The sequence below is a fragment of the Balaenoptera musculus genome, chromosome 3, assembly GCF_009873245.2.
Source record: "Balaenoptera musculus isolate JJ_BM4_2016_0621 chromosome 3, mBalMus1.pri.v3, whole genome shotgun sequence".
In the NCBI taxonomy this organism is placed as follows: Eukaryota; Metazoa; Chordata; class Mammalia; order Artiodactyla; family Balaenopteridae; genus Balaenoptera; species Balaenoptera musculus.
This window is the reverse complement of record NC_045787.1, coordinates 61,077,812-61,101,143: the sequence shown is the minus strand read 5'-3', so window position 1 is coordinate 61,101,143 and position 23,332 is coordinate 61,077,812. Positions and strand designations below refer to the sequence as shown.

General features: G+C 46.6%; 1 protein-coding gene across 5 annotated transcripts in view; it reads left to right on the top strand.

Annotated features, from left to right (window-relative positions):
* Nucleotides 1-6,782: 6,782 nt before the first annotated feature.
* LHFPL2 (LHFPL tetraspan subfamily member 2) overlaps nucleotides 6,783-23,332 on the top strand; it is a 169,266-nt gene continuing 152,716 nt past the window's right edge. For 2 of the 5 annotated variants that reach the window (XM_036845808.1, XM_036845809.1), the window contains exons 1-2: nucleotides 6,784-7,148; nucleotides 21,132-21,209. The gene's annotated coding sequence lies outside the window, so the exon portion shown is untranslated. Of the gene's footprint in view, nucleotides 7,269-21,131; nucleotides 21,210-23,332 lie in introns of all 5 variants that reach the window. The other 3 variants (XM_036845814.1, XM_036845807.1, XM_036845810.1) reach the window with 3 other exon arrangements.

Genomic DNA, 23,332 nt, shown 5'->3' with positions numbered 1-23,332 from the left:
TATGTTAGGCATTATAGTAGACGCCTTCACATATGTTGTGATAACAATCATGTAATAGTTGTAATAACCCCATGCAATAGGTAGAATTATCCCCATTTTAAGGCAAGGAAACTGAAGTTTGGAGAGGTTAAGTATCTTGCTTAAAATAATTTAGTAACTGGTGAAAGAAGTGGGATTTGTACACAGTCCCTAGGACTTCAAACCCATGGTCTTTTCATAACAAGGAACTTTTCTTACCGCACATCTAGTGAACACAAGCTGCATCTGAAGGCAGTGGAGGGACTTGAATTCATTAATATCAAACATTTTTCTCATGACACTCTAGGAAGTTAAAGGAGTACTTGTAACTATTTTGAGACAGTTGTCTAACAGCAAAATTTCACAGGATATTTCAAGAAATCACTCTTCAACTATAAAAACTAGCTTTGTGGTTAATTTTAACTTCACAGCATATGTTATTCTCATTTATATGACCTCAAAAGTGTTGAACGTTATTTTGTATAATTAGCATAGCACAATGCCATCCTGTTGGAAGAAAAGCTAGAACTAATCTCAGCTATGTGGGTGGATTAGCCTTGTCCTTAGTTCTTGTTTTCATTGAAAACCTTCCCAAGGTTGTTCTGAAATGAATACAGGTCATAGTTGTCAAATGAGTTCTATGTGAAATAATAGAAGATTTAGAATTGAGAAAGATTTGTGAAGTCAACGAAGAAATGGCATCATTTTTTTTTTGCATAATTCAGTTGATACAAGCTCCATTCTTTTTCTTTTCTTAAGTGAGAGCACAGAGAGTATCTTCTGGGTCCCAGAGTCTGGGTAGAAGTTAAGTTTAGATAATGCAGATTCAGCCATGACAGAAACACAGTCTAGACAATTCTGTCATCTCTTGTTAACTTTTTACCCTCTCTGCTCTGCAGGGCAAGAATCTGTTGCTTTCTTTCAGTGAAGATGCTGCACCTAGATGTTTAGATTGTCCAGTGTCGCTTATGTAAAGATTCCCATGACTCAATTCCTCTTAGAAGTTAGTGCCAGGAAAAAGTTTGCCTAACTTAAGAACAACTGTGATGTTTTTGCCAGACCATGAGAACTATATTATTCATTGTATGTCATTCTTGTCTTGACTCTTGGAAGCCCAGAGCTAAATTTAATGTTCAACTATGTTAAACCAGGACCCCGGCAAGAGGATCTCTTACCTCCTTCTGTTGTTTTTAATAACAAGTTACTCCAGGGCCATTTGGAAGTAGGTAGAGTACATGTTATAATCCATAATACTAAATATTTTTATTATCAATAGAAAATAATATATATTCTAACTCTAGCACTGTGTGAAAATAGGGTGCCCGACAGTTGCTAGTTTTACAGATATACATGTTTATGCTCCATGTTTCCAGAAAGAGAATTGTAAGAGAAAGAAAAAGAAAAAAAAGTTTCTTATAGGCCAGGTTTTCAGATTGGAGATTAGGTTTTTTTCAGTCTGGGTTATATTAGGCACAAATATCCTCTTCACAATGCAAGAAAACAGCAGGAATTTCCTCAAATTCTCATCCTAGCATTGTTATTAAAACAGGCTGAATATTTTCCAAATTTCATTGTAGGTACTAGTGAGGGTAACAGTAAAACCTTACCTGTTAGAGGTTTTGAGAGCAACACATAATTCGTAATCAAAAACATAAAGCTCCTGCAAGCACAAGTCAGGGACCAGATGCACAGCATTGTTCTTATAAAGGGCTACAGCATGCTTTCTCGGGATGGTTTTATGTGTGTCATGAATACCGTAAGACAGCTAATCCCCCAAGCTTCTTTGTATTTTGTACCTCTTCTGAGAAAGGTTTGTAATCCAGGAAAATGTCTGCAGGTGAAGATTCAGAGTGAATAAAAGTTCAGTGAATTGAGTTTGCCAGTTACATATTATTGAGCAGCTAAGAATGTTGCAGAATTTGCATGCAACTTATAAAGTAATATTGCAATAAAACATTCTCTCATATGGAAATTTCCACCTCACTTCACGGTAAGCTCAACTGGATGAGGGCCAGATACATTTGTTTATGGCCGTGATGACATAATAGGAGGAAATAAATGAAGCACCTTCTTGGGTTTAGTTTTGCCAGAGTCACATGGAGTCTAGTTCTGGAACTAGAGGCAGGAAATTTGACGATTACTTTAGGAGAAGTCAGTGGCAAATTAAGACTATTGCTTCATTGATAGAAGAAAGGAAGGCCTGGAGGTAGATACTGTGGCTGGAAGATAAAAGTGGCTGACAGCCCTCAGTTTCTTCCAGAAGAGAACAAATGTCCACAGTTCAGTGCTCTTATTTCTCTCATGACTTAGCCGTGGTGTATTTTCAGGGCTATGTTTCTCTTTGGCTTGAGTGTGGACAGTGTCCTTAATAGATCCGTGAGGGAAAAGGAAGTCTTTTCTACAGTTCATTGAGATTTCATCAGGAGCCCATGGCTGACTTGGTCCTACTGCCGTCCCTTTATGTGGTTATTGGAAAATCCTACATGCTCATCTGCACTTGTAATATTTGTTCTCAGTTGGAGACATTTTGCTATCCTCATTCAACAGATAGTCTAGCACCTTGGTAATGGCGGGAAATTCCTTTTGTATTTACAGGCTCAATTTTCACCCTTGACTTAACTGCCAGTTGGAAGCAGAAATTGAGATATGACATTACTAAGTCCATTGGAGACTTTGGCCAGGTCATTCCTATGGCCCGAAAGATGGCTTCTATCTCACATAGATCAGAGAGCACTAATTTTAATTGACAGAGCCCTTTTAAATCAGTAGAGCCCTTCAAAATTTCCTTTTATCAACATGTACTTGTCAAGGAAAATGGATTCTTAGAATTTCAGATGGCTTCTTTGTATAATTCGATCCATGGAATAAAAAGGCAGAATGAAAATTTTTAAGAGAGTGATTTTTCAGAGGACCCCAAGTTGGTAAACTATAATTTTGCTAGTTTCCTTGAAGAGATTCTCAGCTTAAACTGTTTCATTTTTTATGTGATCTTCAAAAGACATGGATTTTCAAGTTTGTGTCTAGCACTGAAATCCTACGATCACAGTTTTAGGAAACAGCAAGCTCTCAGAATGGGGGGGGGGCTGGTTCTGAGTGGTAGATTTTTATGAAGATGAGGAGACAAATTTAAAGTTAATCAATGAAATAGAGTTATTTGTAGTGAGGTGGATGGACCTAGAGTCTGTCATATGGAGTGAAGTAAGTCAGAAAGAGAAAAACAAATACCGTATGCTAACACATATATATGGAATCTAAAAAAAAAAAAAAGGTTCTGAAGAACCTAGGGGCAGGACAGGAATAAAGATGCAGACGTAGAGAATGGACATGAGGACACGGGGAGGGGGAAGGGTAAGCTGGGGCAAAGTGAGAGAGTGGCATGGACCTATATATACTACCAAATGTAAAATAGCTAGTGGGAAGCAGTCGCATAGCACAGGGAGATCAGCTCTGGTGTTTTGTGACCACCTAGAGGAGTGGGATAGGGAGGGTGGGAGGGAGACGCAAGAGGGAGGAGATACGGGGATATATGTATATGTATAGCTGATTCACTTTGTTATACGGCAGAAACTAACACACCATTGTAAAGCAATTATACGCCAATAAAGATGCTAAAAAAATAAATAAATAAAATAAAGTTAATCAATATTCAGTATGCTGACAATCATAATATATCCAATGTATCTGTCATAAATGCATAGTTTATTTACATTCCAGATTCATACTCAGAATAGGATAAAAAGTGTTCACACATGAAAATACCTAGCTTTGTTGATGCCAGTTACACTAGGTGGGGTATAATGTTCAGAGAAGTGAGTGATCTGCACAGGCAGGTAAGTTCAGAATCACAACATTTTAGCCAGGCACCACTGTAATTTTACCTTATGACCCACTGGCTCATAATTACTTTCTCCCAAGGTCTTCTTGTCATCTGACCAAACATTGTAGGTACCCTTTAATTTCTTATAATTTCCTCCTCACTTATCTCCCAGTAAATATTTCTTGAACATTTGGCTGAAGCCCATGATAGAAGCAGCACTCACAATAACCCAAAGTTCCCGCTATTGTTCTTTCTCCAGCCCTGCCTTTCCAGAGAACTTGGCAGGCACTTTCTTCTTGAACTACACCTTTTAGCCTTTCTCTCCTTCTGTCCTCCCTCCCCTGCCCATGCCTATTTTCTTGCTTCCTGTTAAGCATAATTTATCTACTCTTCAGATCCAAATGATCCTATCTGGGGATACTTGCTTTGATTTTAGTCCAAATAGCAACAAACGTGGTTCTGAAAAAAACTTTCTTTTTAGATTTCCCAGGTGGTTCTCCTGTGAATTCAGTAACACAAGGTATAAAATGGGTGTAAACTCCCTTTTTTACATATTCCGGTAGGTATTTACTGTGTCAGACATTGCGAAAGATACACAGATATGAGGCTTGACTCTAGCCCTCAAAGAGACTAAAATGTAGATGAGGCATCAATTCAAGTTACGTAGATATGAAACATAATACAACTCAATAATATGGATCATCCTGTGATGCCATGTTCAAGTACGCACCGTCCACGAGGGCAGACATTTTTGTGTTTCTCTTTATTCGCCGATGCATTCCCAGTGCCTGAAACAGTCCCTGGCATATAGTAAGTGCTCAACAGATGTGTGGAATGAAGTAGAATCTATTTTCTAAGCATGGAATTCAGTACAATACAGTCTACTCTGTTACCAGCATGTTTCTGTAATGAAAGCATGTGTAACAGAAATTAACTCATTCATGACTGATATGTAGGGAAAGGATATTAGTAAAATGCAGTGGTTATGTTGGTTCATATGCAATTGTTGCCAACACCTTAATATTCTGCACCATCAAGAAACAGCAGCTGCAAACAAAACACAGCAGAATGCCAGTTGGGGAGGACACACAGTGCTATGCCCGATGTTCATTCACTCCATGTTCTTTCTCTTGGATTGGTTTGACCATGAGCTCTAACTTGGGAGGGGTGAATTCACCTCTTTCTTGTACATTTTGTGCTTACCTTCCTAACTCAGCAGCCTCAAACAACTCTCCTTCCAATCTCTTCATCAGTTTCTTCCATCTTTTTATAAAGGTAAAGTCCTATATTTATATTTACTGTAATATTTATTAGGAATTGAATGTGGCTCTTAAACTCTGCTAGCATGTTTTTTGGAATGGTTACTGTTTTTGTTGGTGCTCTGGTTGCAGTGTTACATAACTTCTGAGTTGTTTCTTATCCTATTTCCCCCATAAGCCTTGTTATTTCTAGTGCATGATTTCAAAAGTGGGAAGATCACACACATCCTTTTATAGAAGAAATGTTGTACTACAAACTTCATTTTCAACGAAGATAAGTGGGATTTGGCTGTGGGAGAAGATGAAAGACAGCATTCCAGTTCTGGCAAGAGCATCAGCACCTCCCATGTTTCATACAGTATGGAACCTTCGGGGGGAGGGGAGGATCCCCCCCACGCTGGTGAGAGTGCCAGGCTCCAAGGAGTGGGTAGGTGGATGGCTTCGAATGGAAAAGTTTTTAAGTAATTCATAATTTTCTGTGGCAAAGTGCCTCTTAGAGCTTCTAGAACAGGAAGTAGCCTGCCAAAGCGGTGTTCTAGAACCATTAGCGTCTAGGCTAGGAGTGTGCAGATGGATGCCAGTGCAAAGAGGGCCAAAGCAGGGAACCAGGGAGGAGGTCACTGAAGCAATGAAATCCCGAATCAGCGAGAATTAGGAAGGTGGCAGGGGGCTTGGAAAGGACGGGGCAATTGGAAGGACCTTAAAGAATCAATGGGAGTGGCTATTGGCAGTGGTGGAGAAAGGCCCCAAACTGACTGCTAGGGTCTGAGTTCAGGCGACTAGTGGCTACAGGTGACCCAGACGAGAGGCTGAGAAGCTAAGGACAGGAGCAAGTTTGCCAGGAAAAAAAGACAAGAAGGGTTTGCTTGGCAAAATGCTGCGTCCCGACGTTGAAATCACAAGGAATCTTGTCACCTTAATTCGTGGCCATTTAACTCTGGGTTCTTTGCTCCCCACCCTGGGGGCGGTGGGGGGCAGTTAGTGAGTCCCCTCTCTGGGCAAAGATGCCTTTCCAGACTATTAGCTAAAGTGCCTTAGAAATTCACCCCGAAACCGTATTTTAAGTTCAGGGGAGGATGTTTCAGGATCCCAAGCAATCAATTTACGTATATTCTTTGCGGCTGTTCGCACTGAGTTTCCTTTCTCAGAGACTCCCAGGGCGAGGAAATTTACGCCCGGACCCTCGACTCCGGGCGAGGAAGGCGAGGATGGGGGTCCAGGCACCCCCAGCCCACCCTCCCGCTTTGGATTCTCCAGGACCAGCGGGCGGACATTCTTCCCGCTCGGGCCCCGCCTGGGGAACCGCTCCGGGCGCTGCCGAGCACGCTCTCCGCCGAAAGAGTCCGGGCTCTCACCCCCGACGCCGACTTCGCCGTTCCCCGCCTCCCCAGCCGGGCGGTGCGCGCTCTCCGGGCTCCGAAGACGATTTCCCGGAACTGTGCTCGGAGGTTTCCCGGCGCGGGACTTTGGCGGGACTCCGGGAGACGCTGCCGCCGCCCGGTGGGCGCAGGGACAGGATCCCAGGCCCCCGGGCCTCCGCCCCTCCTCTCGGGGATCCCCTTTCGCCCACACCCTCCCGGGCCCCGCAGGACACTCCCCCCGGAGGCCGGGCCTCGTCCGCCCGCCCCCGCCGCGTCCCCGGCCGCCCGCCCCGCCCCGCGCGCCGCGCCGGGAGAGCCCCGGGCCCCGACCCCTCCCCCCGACGCCTCCCGAGAGCGGGACGCGGCGGCGATGGTGACTGGGCAGCGGCGCGGGGCCGGGTCCTGGGCAGGGAGCCTCGGCGGCCTCTTTCTTTCTCTGCCCCCGCCCCTCTTTCCCCTTCCTGCGTGCTAGCCACGGCAGCGGCCGAGGTCGGCGCTCTCTCCTCGCCTCCTCTTCCTCCTCCTCCTCCCCTGCCCGGGGACCCTCTCCCCTCCCTCAATCGCCCCCTCCTCTCGCCGCCTCCTCTCCTCTCCCCACCCCTCCCTCCTCCTCCTTCCCCGAGTGGCCGGCCGGGCCAGAGAAAGAGAGACCGAGAGAGAGAGCGACAGAGGTGGCTGCGAGGAGGCGTAACGGTAAGCCCCGGCTTGGGGAAGGCAGCGGGCTCGGAGCCGGGATCGCCGAGCCGGGACCGGCTGAGTTGGAGTCGCCGGGCCCGCGCGCTCTGCGGAGGGAAAGCCCGCAGCCTCCGCCAGGTAGGGCACCCGGCGCGGGGCTCGCGGAGCCGTCGGCGACCAGCGGAGTCCGGGTTGCGTGCGCGGCGGCCGGCGCGGGAACTTCTTCCCGGCGCCCGAGGAGCCCGAGGGGAGGGAGGACCGAGCCGGGGAGGCGCTGGCGGGACGGTTGCTGGACGCTGGGAACGGGAGGGAGCGCCGCTTCGGCTCTGGTCGCCGTGGTCGCCCGCAGCAGAAGTGGAAAAAAGTTGTGCCTGGAAAGACGATTTTCCGGGAAGCCGGCGCGAGCCCAGCTCTCTCGCCGCTGCCGGCGGACTGAGACCGGCGCTCGGGTCCCGGGCGCAGCTTGGCGCGGGGCTCGGCGCGCCTGGTACCGCGCCCGGGGGCCGCCCCGCGGTCGCCCCCGCGGGGCCCGGTCTGCGGCGTGTGGGTCACGCCGGCCACAGACGTCAGCGGCTTCTCAGATCTGGGCTGCATTTTTGTGGGCAGCGCAGGGATTGGGGGTGCGAGCTGGAGGAGGAGGAGGTGGGCGTGGAGTGGGGAAGACCACATCTGGCCTGAGTGGGTTGAACCCAAGGGATGGGGTGAAGGACAGCGGGGAACTCTGTGTTTCCGGACGTTTTTTAGGCACAGAGTTGTGTGTGTTGTCCTTTTTTCCCTTTCATTCAGCTGTCTGGTGTCCTTTGAACTCAGAAGGGCGAAAGCATTTGCTTCAATCCTGTTCACCTTTTCTCCCGTTTCAGGAGGGTCGGGAGTTTTATGAGAATCCTTGAGCTGTTTCCTCAATGGGAGTAAAGTCTTACCCCCCCCCCCATCCCACCCCCACCCTCACTCCTACCTGGGCTATTTCCTGTATTTAGCGCGTTTTCTATTGTGATTGTGTGCGTTCATGTAGGTTTCCATCAGCGACCCACAAGTAAAAGGAGAGCTTCTGTCTGAAATCGCAAAGCGGCCTCTGTAGACAAGTGGGTGCTGGAGCCCGAGCGGGGAGAGGTGTGGGCGGGAGGGAGAGGGGGAGCTGTTAGAGCCTGGTGCGGAGAGTTAAACCTCAGTAACCGAGTTCCGAGGGACGTTTCTCCTCCGCACGTTGCTTTTGCTTCGCCCATTCGCCTGAGAGAGCTCCACCCGCGCCAGGTTTACGCGATGATGGATGCGAATTTCTTTGGCGTTGCTCTTTCCCGGATATTCCTCTTTTCTACTGGTCCTCTTTAAAAAACGACTTCTCCTTTTCAAATGTAAGAGATAGGGAACACATGCTGGTGGGGAGATTAAATGTTTTTACAGATAGGGAAAAGAAAACCCAAGATGCTCATTTCTTTTTGCTGTCATACTGTGATAGACTTGTTATTAATCTTTGTCAGAGATCTGATTCTGATGAAATAATATTGAAAGAGTTTGAGGTAATACCAGATAAAACCCAACGTCATGATAATATTTTTCCTAAGTGGTCACACAGGGAGCAGATAGTGTGTGTGGATTGTTGTGGTGTGTTTGCAAAGGGTGCAGCAAACATTTTATGCCAGGAAAAAAGACATTGTGTGGTGCAGGAGTTGATGGGGTTAGGGAGGGGAAATCATTTGTCTTCAGAGCAGTCCAATTAAGAAGAATAATTACACTGCAAATGAACATTCTTGAATATATGAGTCGCGAGACATGAACCAGTAATTTGTCTATAGGAAGGAAAATGAATCTTTGTGGATTAGAGCAAAACGGTGCCTTCTGGAAAAAGTAATATATGCTCTTTATGCATGTGGATGGGCTCAGATGTGTGGACTGACGAATTAAAGAGATTTTACTGCATGTAGTGTTTGGGCAGGGCAGGGAGGAAAAGTCCATAGTAGGAGAAGATAGAAAATATATAGAAAAGTATCCATTTTTAATGGACAACATATACAGCTTCTCAACTTCTTTATTGCAAAGAATTGACAAAAGAGGAGACCAAAATGTAGGAGACCCAAAATTGGGACTGTTGAATTTCCAGAGGTGTCACTTACTACCTGAACCTGGGACAAGTTATTTAATTTCTCTCAGCCTTGGTTTCTGTGTCTGTAAAATGATGGTAATAAAGTTCAAGTCAAAGAATCACCTGGAAGTTTAACTATGATTATGTAGTTTTGCATAGAACTTAGGGTGGTCCCTCACGCTGGGTAAGTGCTCAGAAAATGTTGATGATGGTTGTCAAGTATTTCAAATGCCCGGGAGAAAGCAGTGCCATTCAGAGAGCCGGGCTGCAAGGGGAGCTGACTTTGAGCGACTGCTGATTTTAGGTCGGCTGATGGTCGACCCTTAGTTGAGGCTGTCCCTGTGCCCCCAGCAGCCCACACTCAGAAACATTTGATCTTTCTAGAACTTGTAGGCTGCATCTTTTTGGCCCCTCTAGTCAACCTTTTCTGGGACTCCAGCTGTGGGGAATGTGTAGTGCAGGCTCCGTGTGGGTCTGAGGACCTGAGCACAGGTGTGGCCTGTAATTCCAAGCCTCACTGCCCCCTTGCAAAGGCACCTTCTCAGGTTCCAGGTGCCGCCAAAGTCAATATCGACATTTTATTTAAGAAAAAAAAAGAAAACTTGAGTGGTGGACATGGTGTCTCTCTTGGGAATTCTAAAGCAGTGTTTTCTCAGTGTTTACGGCTCTTAGAAAAATACAAATAGTAAGCAAATACGTGATCTCTAGAATTTATTCCAAAAAGCACCTTTAAAATATGTCTTGGGGTTAATGGAACATTGCCCAGTTTTTCCTAAGGTTGTACCTAGTTGCAGAATGAACAAAAGGCATTCTTAGCAAAACAGTAGTATTTGGAGCTGGGGAACTATGCTGTATATTTCTTTTGTAATCTGGGAGGAATGCCTGTTTGCTCATTCATCCATTCTTTTATCCAGTCATTCAGCAAATACCCATGGAGCCTCTTGCATGGGCCAGGCTCTGTTCTGGCCTCTGGGAGCATAGCAAGAACCAAGAGCAGGCCTCTCCACTCACAGAGCACTCATTCTAGTTGGAGAAGCAAACTCTATGTGCGAAGGACCTCCATAAACCCAAGAAGCTCTCTTTTTTGTTTAGAAGTGCCTGCGCTGGGAAAGCAGCGTGCTGGACGTGCTTCTCTTCCACAGGCCAGCCAACTTGGAGGGAAGTGATCTGGCTGGGGGTGGTGGCTGGGGCCAGCTGGTCCTGTGGGTCCTCCACAGGGAGAAGGAAGAAGGGGGAGCCTGTTTCTTTCTGTGCTTTATAATAAAGCATGTGTCCTGTTTGAGTAGAATCACCAGCCAAAGTGCCACGAGAACAAACGGGTTTTTCTCCGAAGTGAGACTTCACAGCCTTAGAAAGGCAAAGAAGGAATCAAAGGTCAGATCTGATCATCAGCTTATAAAACCCAGATTGTGTCCAGGGAAGAGTCTGGTCTGGTACTTAAAATACTGGACCCTTTGCTGTAGGAGGCGGGCCCGAGAGTAAAGGGAAGAGTGGAGACTTAGTCCCTCATGTACCTTCAAGGTTTTTTTCTCCCATTACTTTTAAGGTTACAGTAATATCTGGTACAGTAAGAATGCATTATGTTTGGAGTCTAGAAGGCTCGAAATGGTATAAGGTCATCAGGGCACTGAGAGTAGCTGTTTGGACTAGAGGCAGAGTGGTGTAGGGAAGTCCCTGAGGGTGCTGGGTCTTGGGTGCTGAGCTGGGGAGTCTGAACTTCAGCTCGAAACCTGTGTGGAAGATGGGGAACTTGCAGCAGGTGATTGACCTGATCATACTGTGCTTTAGAAGGAACTCTAGGTGGGCTCGGTGACTAGGAGGCCAGGGCCAGGGATAGCAGGTGAGCCGGGAAGTTAGTACAGGAATCCCGGTGGGACTTGGTGAGGGAGAGCGGGAGAGACCTGGAGAGACTGACCGCACTTCCTCGGTCATGTCCCATGGGTGGGTTCTTAGTAACAGGGAGTCCAGGGTGACTGGAGTGGGTCATGGCACCTTTCACTGAGTTAAGCAGCTATGGGAACCTCAGTCTGGGGAGATGGCGAGGAGTAATGAGTTCAGTTGAATCCACAGCTGAGTTGTGAGCCGTCCAGGGAGAGATGCCCAGCAGAGCATTGGATCCGCAGGCAGGAAGAGAGGTCTGGAGCTGGAGATGAAAGATGGAGTTATTTTTACAGTAGCAGCAAGTGGTTGGCTGGTCTCCTGAGGTTTACTCAAGAGTGAATAGTGAATAGTGAATAGTGTTCAGGGTGAGAGTAATCTGTGTCCTTGTAACTGAATTTTTCTCTTTCATCCTTTCAACGGGACTAACGGGTAATCAAGCCCCTGACCTTGGCCTTCAATGACCAGACTCTTACTGGTGTTATTTTGCCGACTTGTGAGACCTGTTTATTGTTTTCAATTGAGATAATTTAGAGGAATGTACATAGAATGGCTCTGAACATTTTTAATAGCTAGGATGTACAACTGATAAAATTGACCCTCCTCCAGCCCCGACACATCTACATATTCTGGACAGACTGTGTTCTTCCCCGAATTCCTAAATAGAAACCCTAATCCCTCATTGTGATGGTACTTGGAGGGGGCACCTTTGGGAGGTAATTAGGTTTAGATGAGGTCATGAGGGTGGAGCCCCCATGATGGGCTTAGTGTCCTTCTAAGAAGAAGGAGAGAGTCTGGAGCATGCTCTCTCCACCATGGTGAGACTGTGGCCATCTGCCAGCCAGGAGGAGGGCTTTTCCTAGGAACCCAGTCTGTAGGCGCCTTGAGAACTTGTACTTGGAGAACTAGTGTTTTCCTTTCCACCAGGGACAAGGCTTATCTGCCTTCTTTTTTGAAGTTACCATATGGCCCTCAAGGGGCTGTTAATTTGAATTTCATTCATTTGTGGAATAAAATAACGTGTGCAAAAGTAGGCCCCAGTGAATGCCTGTTAAAGGACAAGCATGCTATTTGATTTGTGTATAGCCTTACTCCTCTTTCTGTTGTGGATTTAGGGTACGGCCAGTGGGAATTATTAATCATCGTTAGTCTGTGTAACCAGCAATAATGCCTCGCCTTGCTCTTGCCTGCCTAACTGATCTGCCATTGAAAGGAAAACTGGACAGCCTAGACAGACTGCAAGGATGTAGGCTAAAATTCTGACTGGTTATTTTGGACTCGTGGGGTTACAGGTGACTATTTTCTTTAGTTTTCTGCTTTTCAGATTTTTTAAAAGTAGATATTACTTAAAAAACCAGAACAAAACAGTTGTTGGTGTTTTCTTCCATTCTTTTTTTGTGCAAAACTGTATCAGCTGTTTTGGCCACAGCCCCCTACACCTCCTTACATCTGGGTTACATCCATGGTAAAGAAGGTCTCTGTCTTTAAAAAGACTTGAAATTCCTATTTGTTGTAAATGTAGTGGAGGAATGTAACCAGGCCTGGGTCCTGTGACCCAGAGCCAGAATGGGGCAGCTTCCTCCCAACAATAGGGAAGGACCCACTCCTTCCTGTTGGTACACTTTGTATGTTTTCATAAACACTGTTAAGTGTGATCTGAGAGGTGTTTCACTTCTATATCTAAATGTGTAAACATCTGTCAGATTGATATGTACCTAATTAAATATCTATAAATATATACATATATAAATATACTATACTCACATGTGAGTTTTTTTTTTTTTCTTGTTTTCAGTTGTTTCAGTGTTCAGTAGAACTCAAACCAGCAGTGAGATCTTAAATATCCCTTTAGCATCAACTTCCCCACATTCCCGGAAAGTTAGAGGGACTCTCTTTCCTCTACTGATTCTATTGTTCAGCAGTTTCTCTCTTTCCACACTGAGCTGTGTTGTCAAGGGCACCTGGAGTTCAAGCTTCCTTTCTCCTGGGGCAGGCTGCAGTTGGGCTGAATTTCACATGTTGTTTTCCAGTTTTGAGGCAGTTAGCCAGTTGTTTAAAGACGCCTGTAACTGCATAGACAGTAGCCACATTTAATCTTCAGATAAGTGGTGCATGACACACTTATTACTCAGGACAAATTAACCTCTTAAAAATTTATAACTTTTCTCTCACCCATAGGGATCAAATTTTCTGAAATTAAAAATAATAGACTGGCCGGTCTCGCAACTACAGACTTACCAGTAATTGGTGTTTTTGTGTTTTATAAATGGCTACCCTTTGTATATGAAATATACACGTAAGGAAAACACGGCTCACAACTTGAAAAACAATCTAAAATCACATCTTTTTTTTTTTTAATGGCTAACTGTCCATTCCTAGAAGATGATTCTGCACAGGGAAGTATGTCTAAACAGATATTTACTCTGTCATGTGCTCATTCTTATAGTAGCCATTTCAGGGCTTTTCTGTGCTGGAAGCTTATAATTTACCAACCTGATTACGATTCTGCACAGATCCGTGCTGTAATATGTAGCCTAGGGTGCTGGCTTACACAGGTGACTATAGGTCTTTGGGTTTGAATACTTTCGGTAAATGGGTTGCTTAGGTTGTCTTGTCTTTTTTTTTTTTTTAAATGTGTTTTTTCCAATTTGTGTTTGGGTCTGTTGTTCTTTTCTTGATTAGTAAAGAAAAGGCAGCATTAAAGGGAGCTAAGCTGATGTGGGGAATGTTTAAACTATAATCCAAAGCCCAAAAGAACGGTAGCCGGTGCAGAGGCCATACTGAATAATAAGAACACAAGTGGTGGTAGCGATGAAGAGATGGGGCAGGTTGTGTATACACCTGTGTGGACAGGTGGCCGGGGGACTGTTGAGGATAGTCTGGTCAGCTGTGCTGCACAGGGACCACTGTTCCCCTTGGTCTGGAAACTAGACTCACGGACCCTAAGTATGTTAGCTTTCTTAGCAACTACATTAGTCAACAAAACTTACATGTTTTTAAAAAAAATTTAAACATTTTAAAACAAGAACTGTCGTTAGGTTAGATTTCCTCTAGGTTAGACTTCCTCTAGCTTACATATGTGTATTTGATTTTTTTTTAAAAATTATTTTATTTATTTTATTTTTGGCTGTGTTGGGTCTTTGTTGCTGCACGCGGGCTTTTCTATAGTTGCGGCGAGCGGGGGCTACTCTTCGTTGTGGTGCGCGGGCTTCTCATTGCGGTGGCTTCTCTTGTTGCGGAGCACGGGCTCTAGGAGCACCGGCTTCAGCAGTTGTGGCACGTGAGCTCAGTAGTTGTGGCTCACGGGCTCTAGAGCGCAGACTCAGTAGTTGTGGCGCACGGGCTTAGTTGCTCCTCGGCATGTGGGGTCTTCGTGGACCAGGGCTCGAACCCGTGTCCCCCTGCATTGGCAGGCGGATTCTTAACCACTGCGCCACCAGGGAAGCCCGTGTTTTTGATTTTTAAAATCTTGGCCATAGGAGTTCCCACTTCTTGTCAAATTTCAGCTTTCTCGTCCTGGTGTGTGTTGTTCAGCCCGTCGGGATGATTTTGAATTCTCACCGGTCATCTCTCATGTCAGCCACCCCTCTGGGCTGAGTGCTGTTCTTTGATCCATTCTGCTCACCAGCCATCCAAGTTCTTTGAGTCCTTTTCTGCCTCTGCTCTGTTCAGCCTCCCCAGTCATTCTCCTCTTAGTAACCAGGGGCGTGTCAGCCTTTGCAGGCAGCTAGAGGGCAGAGGGTTGGAGTCTGTGCCACGATACAGAGGAAGCTAATCATCCTCGTGACCTCGACCTCATTAACATTGTGCTGGCCAGAGCGAGCCAGCATTCCGTAGTATTGTTTGACTTTGGATCGTCTCTACTGATTTGTGGTCGTGGGGTCCATATTCCTGCCCCCTCAGGGAGCCTGATAGGTAGAGGAGCCAGAGGACGTCAGTACTTACAACCTCCTTATAATGCCCTAAGGTGGGGCTTTGGATTGTCAGCTGTCACTGGGCCCCCGCTGATGGTGATCTGGCTCCAAGACAAAGCAAGTCTGAGAAGACTTGTGTAAGGATTGTGAGGGAAGAAGGCCTCTTAGAGTGTGGAGTCGCAGTGGGTGGGCTGGTGAGCTGGTGCCTCTCCAGGTGGGGTGAAAGTCTCCCCGTGGTGGCACTCTCCATGCCTTAAAGCAGGGCTTCTCACGCTTGAAGGTACACAAGAATGATGTGGAATCTTCTTAAATGGCAGATTCTGACAAAGCAGGCCTGGGCTTCTGCATTGCTGATAGGCTCCCTGTGAGGCTGGTGCCACTGGTCCGGTGGAGCAAGGCCTCACATAGACAGGGACACGACTGAGGCTGCGGATTAGTCAGCCGGAGACTCAGACCTGTAAAGGCTGACGCCAGGAGGGTACCTGTAGGGGCTGGTTTAGAGTTTGTTGCCTGCTTCTTGGGGCTGTCTTTATTGGGATAACCCTGAGGGCTCTCAACCCTGTCACTGCCATTCGGCCTGTAACAGCCCCAAGGAGAAGCTGTGGGGTGGGGATTCCCTTCCATCCTTAGGGCAGGGAGGGAGGTCATGGAAGGTCTTCCCGGTGGAATATAGTTAAGCTAAAGGGAGAGGTTTTGTTTTTGCTACATTTTAATGAAATTGACTTCCTCATTACCTGATGATTATATTCCATAATTTTAACTACTTAAAGAAGGCTCTGACTTCCTCCAGTTAAGTCTGCCTTTTCTCACGTGCAGTATCACTTTGAAGTTATGTGACTACAACGTTTTAAAAAGTTACATATTGTTTCCTTTGGAACGTTGTTTCTGAAACTTGCCTGACCCTCTGCTGGGTGCTGGTTAGACCTGTGTGTTCTCAGACCCTGCCCTGGAGTTTTGACTTCATAGGTTTGGTGTGGGTCCTGGGAATCTGAATTTTTTGAACAAAGTGTCTAGATGGTTTTTATAATTGGGCATGTTCTAGAAACACCATTTTTGAGAAACATCAATTTAGAAACCTGTCCATCTGAGCCTGTGTTATCAGTCATGTCTGAGGGGCACCCTCACCTGTTCTTTTCTAGGCCTCTTAGATACTTGGTTGTGAAGGGCTGGCTTTTGTCCCATTGGACCCACTTCAATTTTTATCTTGACTCATGTTTTCATTCTTACAGTAAGGCTCTTTCTTATCTTGGATGGGACCAAATCAGAGTCCCTTGTCAACAGTGTAAGAGTCAGTTCTGAAGCCGTTATTTTTAGGAAGGTTTTACAGACACTGATTATTAAGTGCTTTGGGGCATTCTTGGAGATACTGGACTGTACACTTTGGGCCTCTGCAGAGAAAGGAATGTCCTGAGGCCGACTTCTCCCACTCTCTCCCCTGCTTGGGTTCAGACACTGGAGATAATATTAGCGTGTCCCCTTCCTCAGTAAGCGCTGACCAGAAATGGATGGAGAAGGGATCCTCATCCTTCAGAGACAGTTTGGTTCTGACCCAGGTGAATTGACAGATGGAGGAGATGGACTTTGCACGTCATTGTATCAACATTAACCTCCATTTTTACAAATGCAGGATCCATCTCACCTCCATCCTAGGAGGTGGAGGTGTTTTCATAAGCTGACACTTATGAAACAAATGAAGTGGGAAGTGGTCAGTGTGATGGGATTGGCGGAGTGTGGAAGGGGCTCTGTAGCGAAAAGCTGGAATTCACTTATTGCTGTGCCTAAAATTTTACCATTAGAGGAATTTGGGTGAAATGGTTCTCTTCAAACCTCTTATTCAACATGTAAGCATCCATAGAACAGGCACTACGTTAGTTACTTAGGACTTAACAGGAAGAATTTCATAAAATGCCAGCAAAGATCAGGGTATGAAGAGAGTGGACTTTGATGGGGTGAAGTGTGGGCACTGTGAGGGCAGGGCTGGGGCAGGGCCACCGAGGACAGCTCAGGTGTCCGGAGGAGCCCAGGATACCTGGTGGTGGGGGGCACTAGGCAGAACTAACTCTCATTCACTTAATATATGTGTGTGTGTGTGTGCGTGTGCACGCGCGTGCGCACGCTGTGTAATAGGGGCTTTAATATCTTTGATGATGCATCTGGCATACTTCTATCTAGTGTGGCCATTTCACATATACCTGACCAGTTGTAATGAAAAGCCAGGTGATCTAGATATGAAAGTTAAGGTTAAACACCATAATTGTGCTTGGGATTATGTTGCTCTTTTTTTTTTTTTTTTGGTCTATTTAATTTTGAGAGAGAAGCTCAGGAAATGATCCAGTTTCTGTACCTGCTTATCAGGAGAACTTGGCCAGCAGCAGAAACCTTTCCTTCTCCACTAAGGGCCTTTTCCCAGTCAGTTTTGAGGAGGGCTTGACTCTTCTGAGACCTCATGCCACCTAGAAAGTGCTTTAGGGCATGCCTTCTCTCTCATAGCTGCAAAAAATATTTACATTTTAAAGAATTTCTCAGCTCTTAGCTGGCTGAAAGAAACTCTGAACTTGGCCATTCTGGTGCCCAGCTGAAGCTTGTCTGAGTGGTCTAGGGTGTTTTCAGAATAGCGTGGAGATGGTGGGGAGAGTCTTTTTGCCACTGCTTGACCAACAGAGAAGTTACACACAAGTACATCCCAGGGACCAGAACTCTGGAAACTTTTACAAACTGACCCACTCCAGAAAGAAACTTGACCCTTCGATGAAACCACGGGAGCTTTCTGGATGGCTTCATTGTTTCTTTTCTGGAGTGGTCAGATTCTGTATCTGGGTGGGAGGAGAAACATTGTCCCTGTTCCTGAAGCTGGAGTTTCCTTTGTCTACTCTGAAATAAAGGAGGGCCACAGAAGAGGATGGGGCATTTCTTAGGGAAATGAAACCCTCCTGAAGTACTACATCCCCACGCCAGAGGTGGGCCCGTGTACTCTTCCCCATGGTCCGCAGGGCTAGCATCATTTCTAAGTATCGATAAAAACAGCATTGTGTGCACTTCCCTGGCGGTCCAGGGGTTAAGACTCCACACTTCCACTGCAGCGGGCACGGGTTCGATCCCTGGTCGGGGAGCTAAGATCCCGCATGCCTCGCGGTGCGGCCAAAAAAAACCAAAACACCAAAAAAAAATCCCCAAAAAAACCTTTGTGTATTTCCTTTTAAGCATAAATGGACATCACAGTCCCAGTAGAATGTGAGGCCTTGAGCACGGAGGTGCTGTTGGGGTATCAGACCGGGCTATCTCTGTACCCCGTACTCTGCTCACCGCCACCCCCGTGCTGGCACTGCCCCCACTTAGTGCTTGCTGCCTTTAGGGAGCATCAGAATCACCCGGAGGCTGGTTAAGACACACACTGGCTGGACCCCACACTCCCGGAGATTCGGAGTCACTAGGTCTGGGATGGGCAGAGAATTTGCATCTCCAACGCGTTCCCAGGTGATACTGATGCCGCTGGTCTGGGGAGCACAAGTGGAGAAGCACTGTGACACCAGGCACTTCTCCACCTTCTGGAGGGTGTGTTGGGACGGGCAGACTCTGCCCCTGATGGCGTGTCTGCCTGGGTGGAATCACTTAGTGCTGGAGGAACGGGTAGTTCAAAAGCCGTGGTTTACTGGAGGGAGCCCTAGCCCTGTCTTCTTACCCTGGGGCCTTCTCTCCTGCTCGTTCCCACAGAAGACCAGGGATGTGGCCTTTGGGGTAGCTGAGGGGGGGCATTCCTTGCCTCCTGGCAATCCCTTCTCTCTGATGTTGCAGGAAGCTCTCTGGACCATGCCACTCTCCTACAGGAGACCCTTCACGGGCTTGCCATCGGCCTTAAGAGAAAGTCCAGACTCTCCTAAAATGACTGCCCGTCTCCCTGTCGGCCTCTGAAATGCTCCTTTTGCTTGTGAACTCACTGGTTCCTCTTGCTTCCTGGGCACCCATTGTGCTGTCTCCTCTGCCTGCTGTGCTCGCAGTCTGGCCACCGCTTGCTTACCAGACCTCAGCTTAGCCGTCAGCTGCTCTGGGGAGCTCCCTTGGACCTCTCTGGGGTCAGCTGGTGCCTCTGCAAGGGCTCCACGTCACCTTGTATTTTCCTCACTTCAGCTTCTCTCAGCTGCGTCAAGGTCATGATTACCACCCATTGACTTCTCCGTCTTGGTGGACTGTCGGCTCCCTGAGGGCGGGGAACCCATGACATGGTCATTCACATGACTCCAGGCTTGGCATGGTGCCCGGCATATCGAAGGCCTTCTTTTTTTTTTTTTTTTTTTTCTTTATTGGAGTATAATTGCTTTACAATGGTGTGTTAGTTTCTGCTTTATAACAAAGTGAATCAGCTATACATACACATATATCCCCATATCTCCTCCCTCTTGCATCTCCCTCCCACCCTCCGTATCCCACCCCTCTAGGTGGTCACAGAGCACCGAGCTGATCTCCCTGTGCTACGCGGCTGCTTCCCACTAGCTATCGGTTTTACATTTGGTAGTGTATATAAGTCCATGCCACTCTCTCACTTCGTCCCAGCTTACCCTTCCCCCTTCCCGTGTCCTCAAGTCCATTCTCTAAGTCTGCGTCTTTACTCCTGTCCTGACCCTAGGTTCTTCAGAACCTTTTTTTTAAGATTCCATATATATGTGTTAGCATACGGTATTTGTTTTTCTCTTTCTGACTTACTTCACTCTGTATGACAGTCTCTAGGTCCATCCACCTCACTACAAATATCTCAGTTTCGTTCCTTTTTATGGCTGAGTAATATTTCATTGTATATATGTGCCACATCTTATCCAGAGAGTTTTTTTTTTTTAACATCTTTATTGGAGTATAATTGCTTTACAATGGTGTGTTAGTTTCTGCTTTATAACAAAGTGAATCAGCTATACATATACATATGTTCCCATATCTCTTCCCTCTTGTGTCTCCCTCCCTCTCACCCTCCCTATCCCACCCCTCTAGGTGGTCACAAACCACCGAGCTGATCTCCCTGTGCTATGCGGCTGCTTCCCACTAGATATCTATTTTATGTTTGGTAGAGTATATATGTCCATGCTACTCTCTCACTTTGTCCCAGCTTACCCTTCCCCCTCCCCATATCCTCAAGTCCATTCTCTAGTAGGTTTATGTCTTTATTCCCATCTTACCCCTAGGTTCTTTTTTTTTTTTTAATTTTTATTTATTTTTATTTTATTTATTTATTTTTGGCTGTGTTGGGTCTTCGTTGCTGCGCACGGGCTTTCTCTAATTGTGGCGAGTGGGGGCTACTCTTCGTCGCAGTGTGCAGGCTTCTCATTGTGGTGGCTTCTCTTGTTGCGGAGCATGGGCTCTAGGCACGCGGGCTTCAGTAGTTGTAGCACGTGGACTCAGTAGTTGTGGCTCGTGGGCTCTAGAGCGCAGGCTCAGTAGTTGTGGCGCATGGGCTTAGTTGCTCCACGGCATGTGGCATCTTCCCGGACCAGGGCTCGAACCCATGTCCCCTGCATTGACAGGCGGTTTCTCAACCACTGAGCCACCAGGGAAGCCCCCTAGGTTCTTCATGCCCTTTTTTTTTTTTTTTTTTTTCTTAGATTCCATATATATGTGTTAACATATGGTATTTGTTTTTCTCTTTCTGACTTACTTCACTCTGTATGACAGACTCTAGGTCCATCCACCTCACTACAAATAACTCAATTTCGTTTCCTTTTATGGCTGAGTAATATTCCATTGTATATATGTGCCACATCTTCTTTATCCATTCATCTGTTGATGGACACTTAGGTTGCTTCCATGTCCTGGCTATTGTAAATAGAGCTGCAATGAATATTTTGGTACATGACTCTTTTTGAATTATGGTTTCGAAGGCCTTCTTGATCATTCTGTGAGATAGCTATGGCGCGGAGGAAACCAAGACACAGGTGGGTTAAGTGCCTGGCTTACCATTACCCTCCAAGTTAAACACCAGGATTCTCACCCACTTCTCTGATCCAACCCCTTGGCCAAGTGACACTGGCCAGGTTTTCTGCTTTGAGGCCAAGGAGCCTTAGGCACGGTCTGCAGGTCTCTACTGGGGCTGTTAAAAGACTGGCTATTCCAAGTTAACAAAAATGGCCCTCTCCTGTTGTTTTTCAGGTAAACTGGGAAGCGGACTCTTGAGTTCACAGCTGGCCTGTGGCTTTGCACCTCATCGAGGAGCTCCTCCTCGTACAGGTAAGGGGTTGCTTCCTGGATCTGCTCATGTTCAGGCTGGTTGTGGGAAAACTCCAGCCATGCAATGCGCTCTGATAACCACCCCAAGTTCTCATGCATTAAAAAGAAAATCCTTAAATATAGGGTGGCAGCTCCTCTAAGAAAGGTGTAAAGGGACTTCCCTGGTGGTCCAGTGGGTAAGTCTCTGCGCTCCCAATGCAAGGGGCCCGGGTTCGATCCCTGGTCAGTGTAATTAGATCCCACACGCGTGCCGCAACTAAGTCAGCATGCTGCAACTAAAAGATCCTGCATGCCGCAACTAAAAAAAAAAAACAGATCCCACGTGCCGCAACTAAGACCTGGCGCAGCCAAAAAAAAAAAATTAAAAAAACGAAAGGTGTAAAGTGGTCCCCTGCCCCACTGAGTTATCGGGTGAAGATGTTTATTGACCTGCCTGGCTTTCTCCTGGATGTTGCTGCCCATCTCAGTGCCCAACGCGCTTTCCTTTTTGCTGGGCACCCTTCACCTCTCCATTTGAGTTGGTGCTTTAGAATTCCTTTTCCTCATTTAAGACTCAGCCAACATTTCACTTGTTATTTACAAACTGTCTGAAGAGAGGGTGTTCGGAGCGTAGCCTTTTCCCAGCTTTCCAGCGGAACGAATCGCTGCCCCTCTGCTGACACAGCACACTGCACGTGCCCGTGGTGAGCTTTACTTACTTGTTTGTACACGTCTTTTCCCCTAGCGTGTGAGTTCTTTTTGCTGCCATCTCCTATCTTGCATGGTTTCTGGCATGGAACAGACTTTCAGTAAATGAGTGAATGTTCATCTGAGGATAAAAAGAAAAAAAGCCCTAGTAAACTAAACTGAGGCACAGCTACAAAAAAATGATAATGTATTCCTAAGCCAATGAGCTGATGTGTAGAGTGCCTTTTTGGATTAATGACATGGCTGTTTGCTCACATTACCACGGGTAATTGAGAATGTGCCATAATATGTTAAGTCGGCAGGAGTTTAGATTCTTACCCCTATTGAAAAGGATGAGAAGTCAGGAGTTTTTGTGTCATTGTCAGTAAGGTGCTAACTGACAGCCTGGGACCCTGAGCCGCCAGCCCCCTTGGCTGCCCTGGGAGAGACATCTGTCTGCCAGCCCCTGGGAGTCCTGGGCAGCCCCAGGATTGAACGTGTAACCAAATGTATGGCAGTAAGGGAGCAAACAATTGACTTGACCAATTTATAACCCAGAGGAAATAAAAATATTTCTAAAACACAGTTTAGGTTTAAATAATTTTAATAAAAAGCTTTTAAATCATGCATTTCCATTTCCCCTGTAGTCTTAGTATGCTGGGATCTTTGAGAGACACACTGATTGGCTTGATGCCATTTTGCCTCATCCTGTGGGTTGGGAGTAGCAACCCCCAGGGCAGTGGTTTACCTGAATCTGGAGCCAGAATGGGGCCTGGGTCCTTTTAGGAACTGGCAGGTGGCTGAGTTCCCAGAAGCCAGGGTGGAGGTGGGGCGGGAGGGACTTCAGTCTGATTAAAGACCATGGTCACACAGGAGAATGCGGTCTTGAGTGTTCGTTCCTGCCTTTTTATTTATTTATTTATTTATTTATTTTTGGCTGTGTTGGGTCTTCGTTTCGGTGCACAGGCTTCTCATTGCTGTGGCTTCTCTTGTCGCGGAGCACGGGCTCTAGGCGTGCAGGCTTCAGTAGTTGTGACTTGCGGGCTCTAGAGCACAGGCTCAGTAGTTGTGGCGCATGAGCTTAGTTGCTCCGCGGCATGTGGGATCTTCCCGGACCAGGGATCAAACCTGTGTCCCCTGCATTGGCAGGCGGATTCTTCACCACTGAGCCACCAGGGAAGTCCCCGTTCCTGCCTTCTTATCCTGCCTCTACATGAACAATACTCATTGTTCAGCCTTTCCATTTGCTTTGTTTGGCTGTGTGCAGCACGAAAGCAAAGAGAAAGAAGTTGTTTTCTGGTTTCTGGGTGTGCTTTCCACAACCTAGTAGAAGTACCAGCCAACTAGTCTCACATAAAAAAAGCGGTCATGTCTCCATGGTTTCTTCTGCTTGGTGCTGAGCCCCAGCCAGAGAGCTGCCTGAAGGAGAAGTTAGTGAAAGGCAAAGGAGTAGAGGA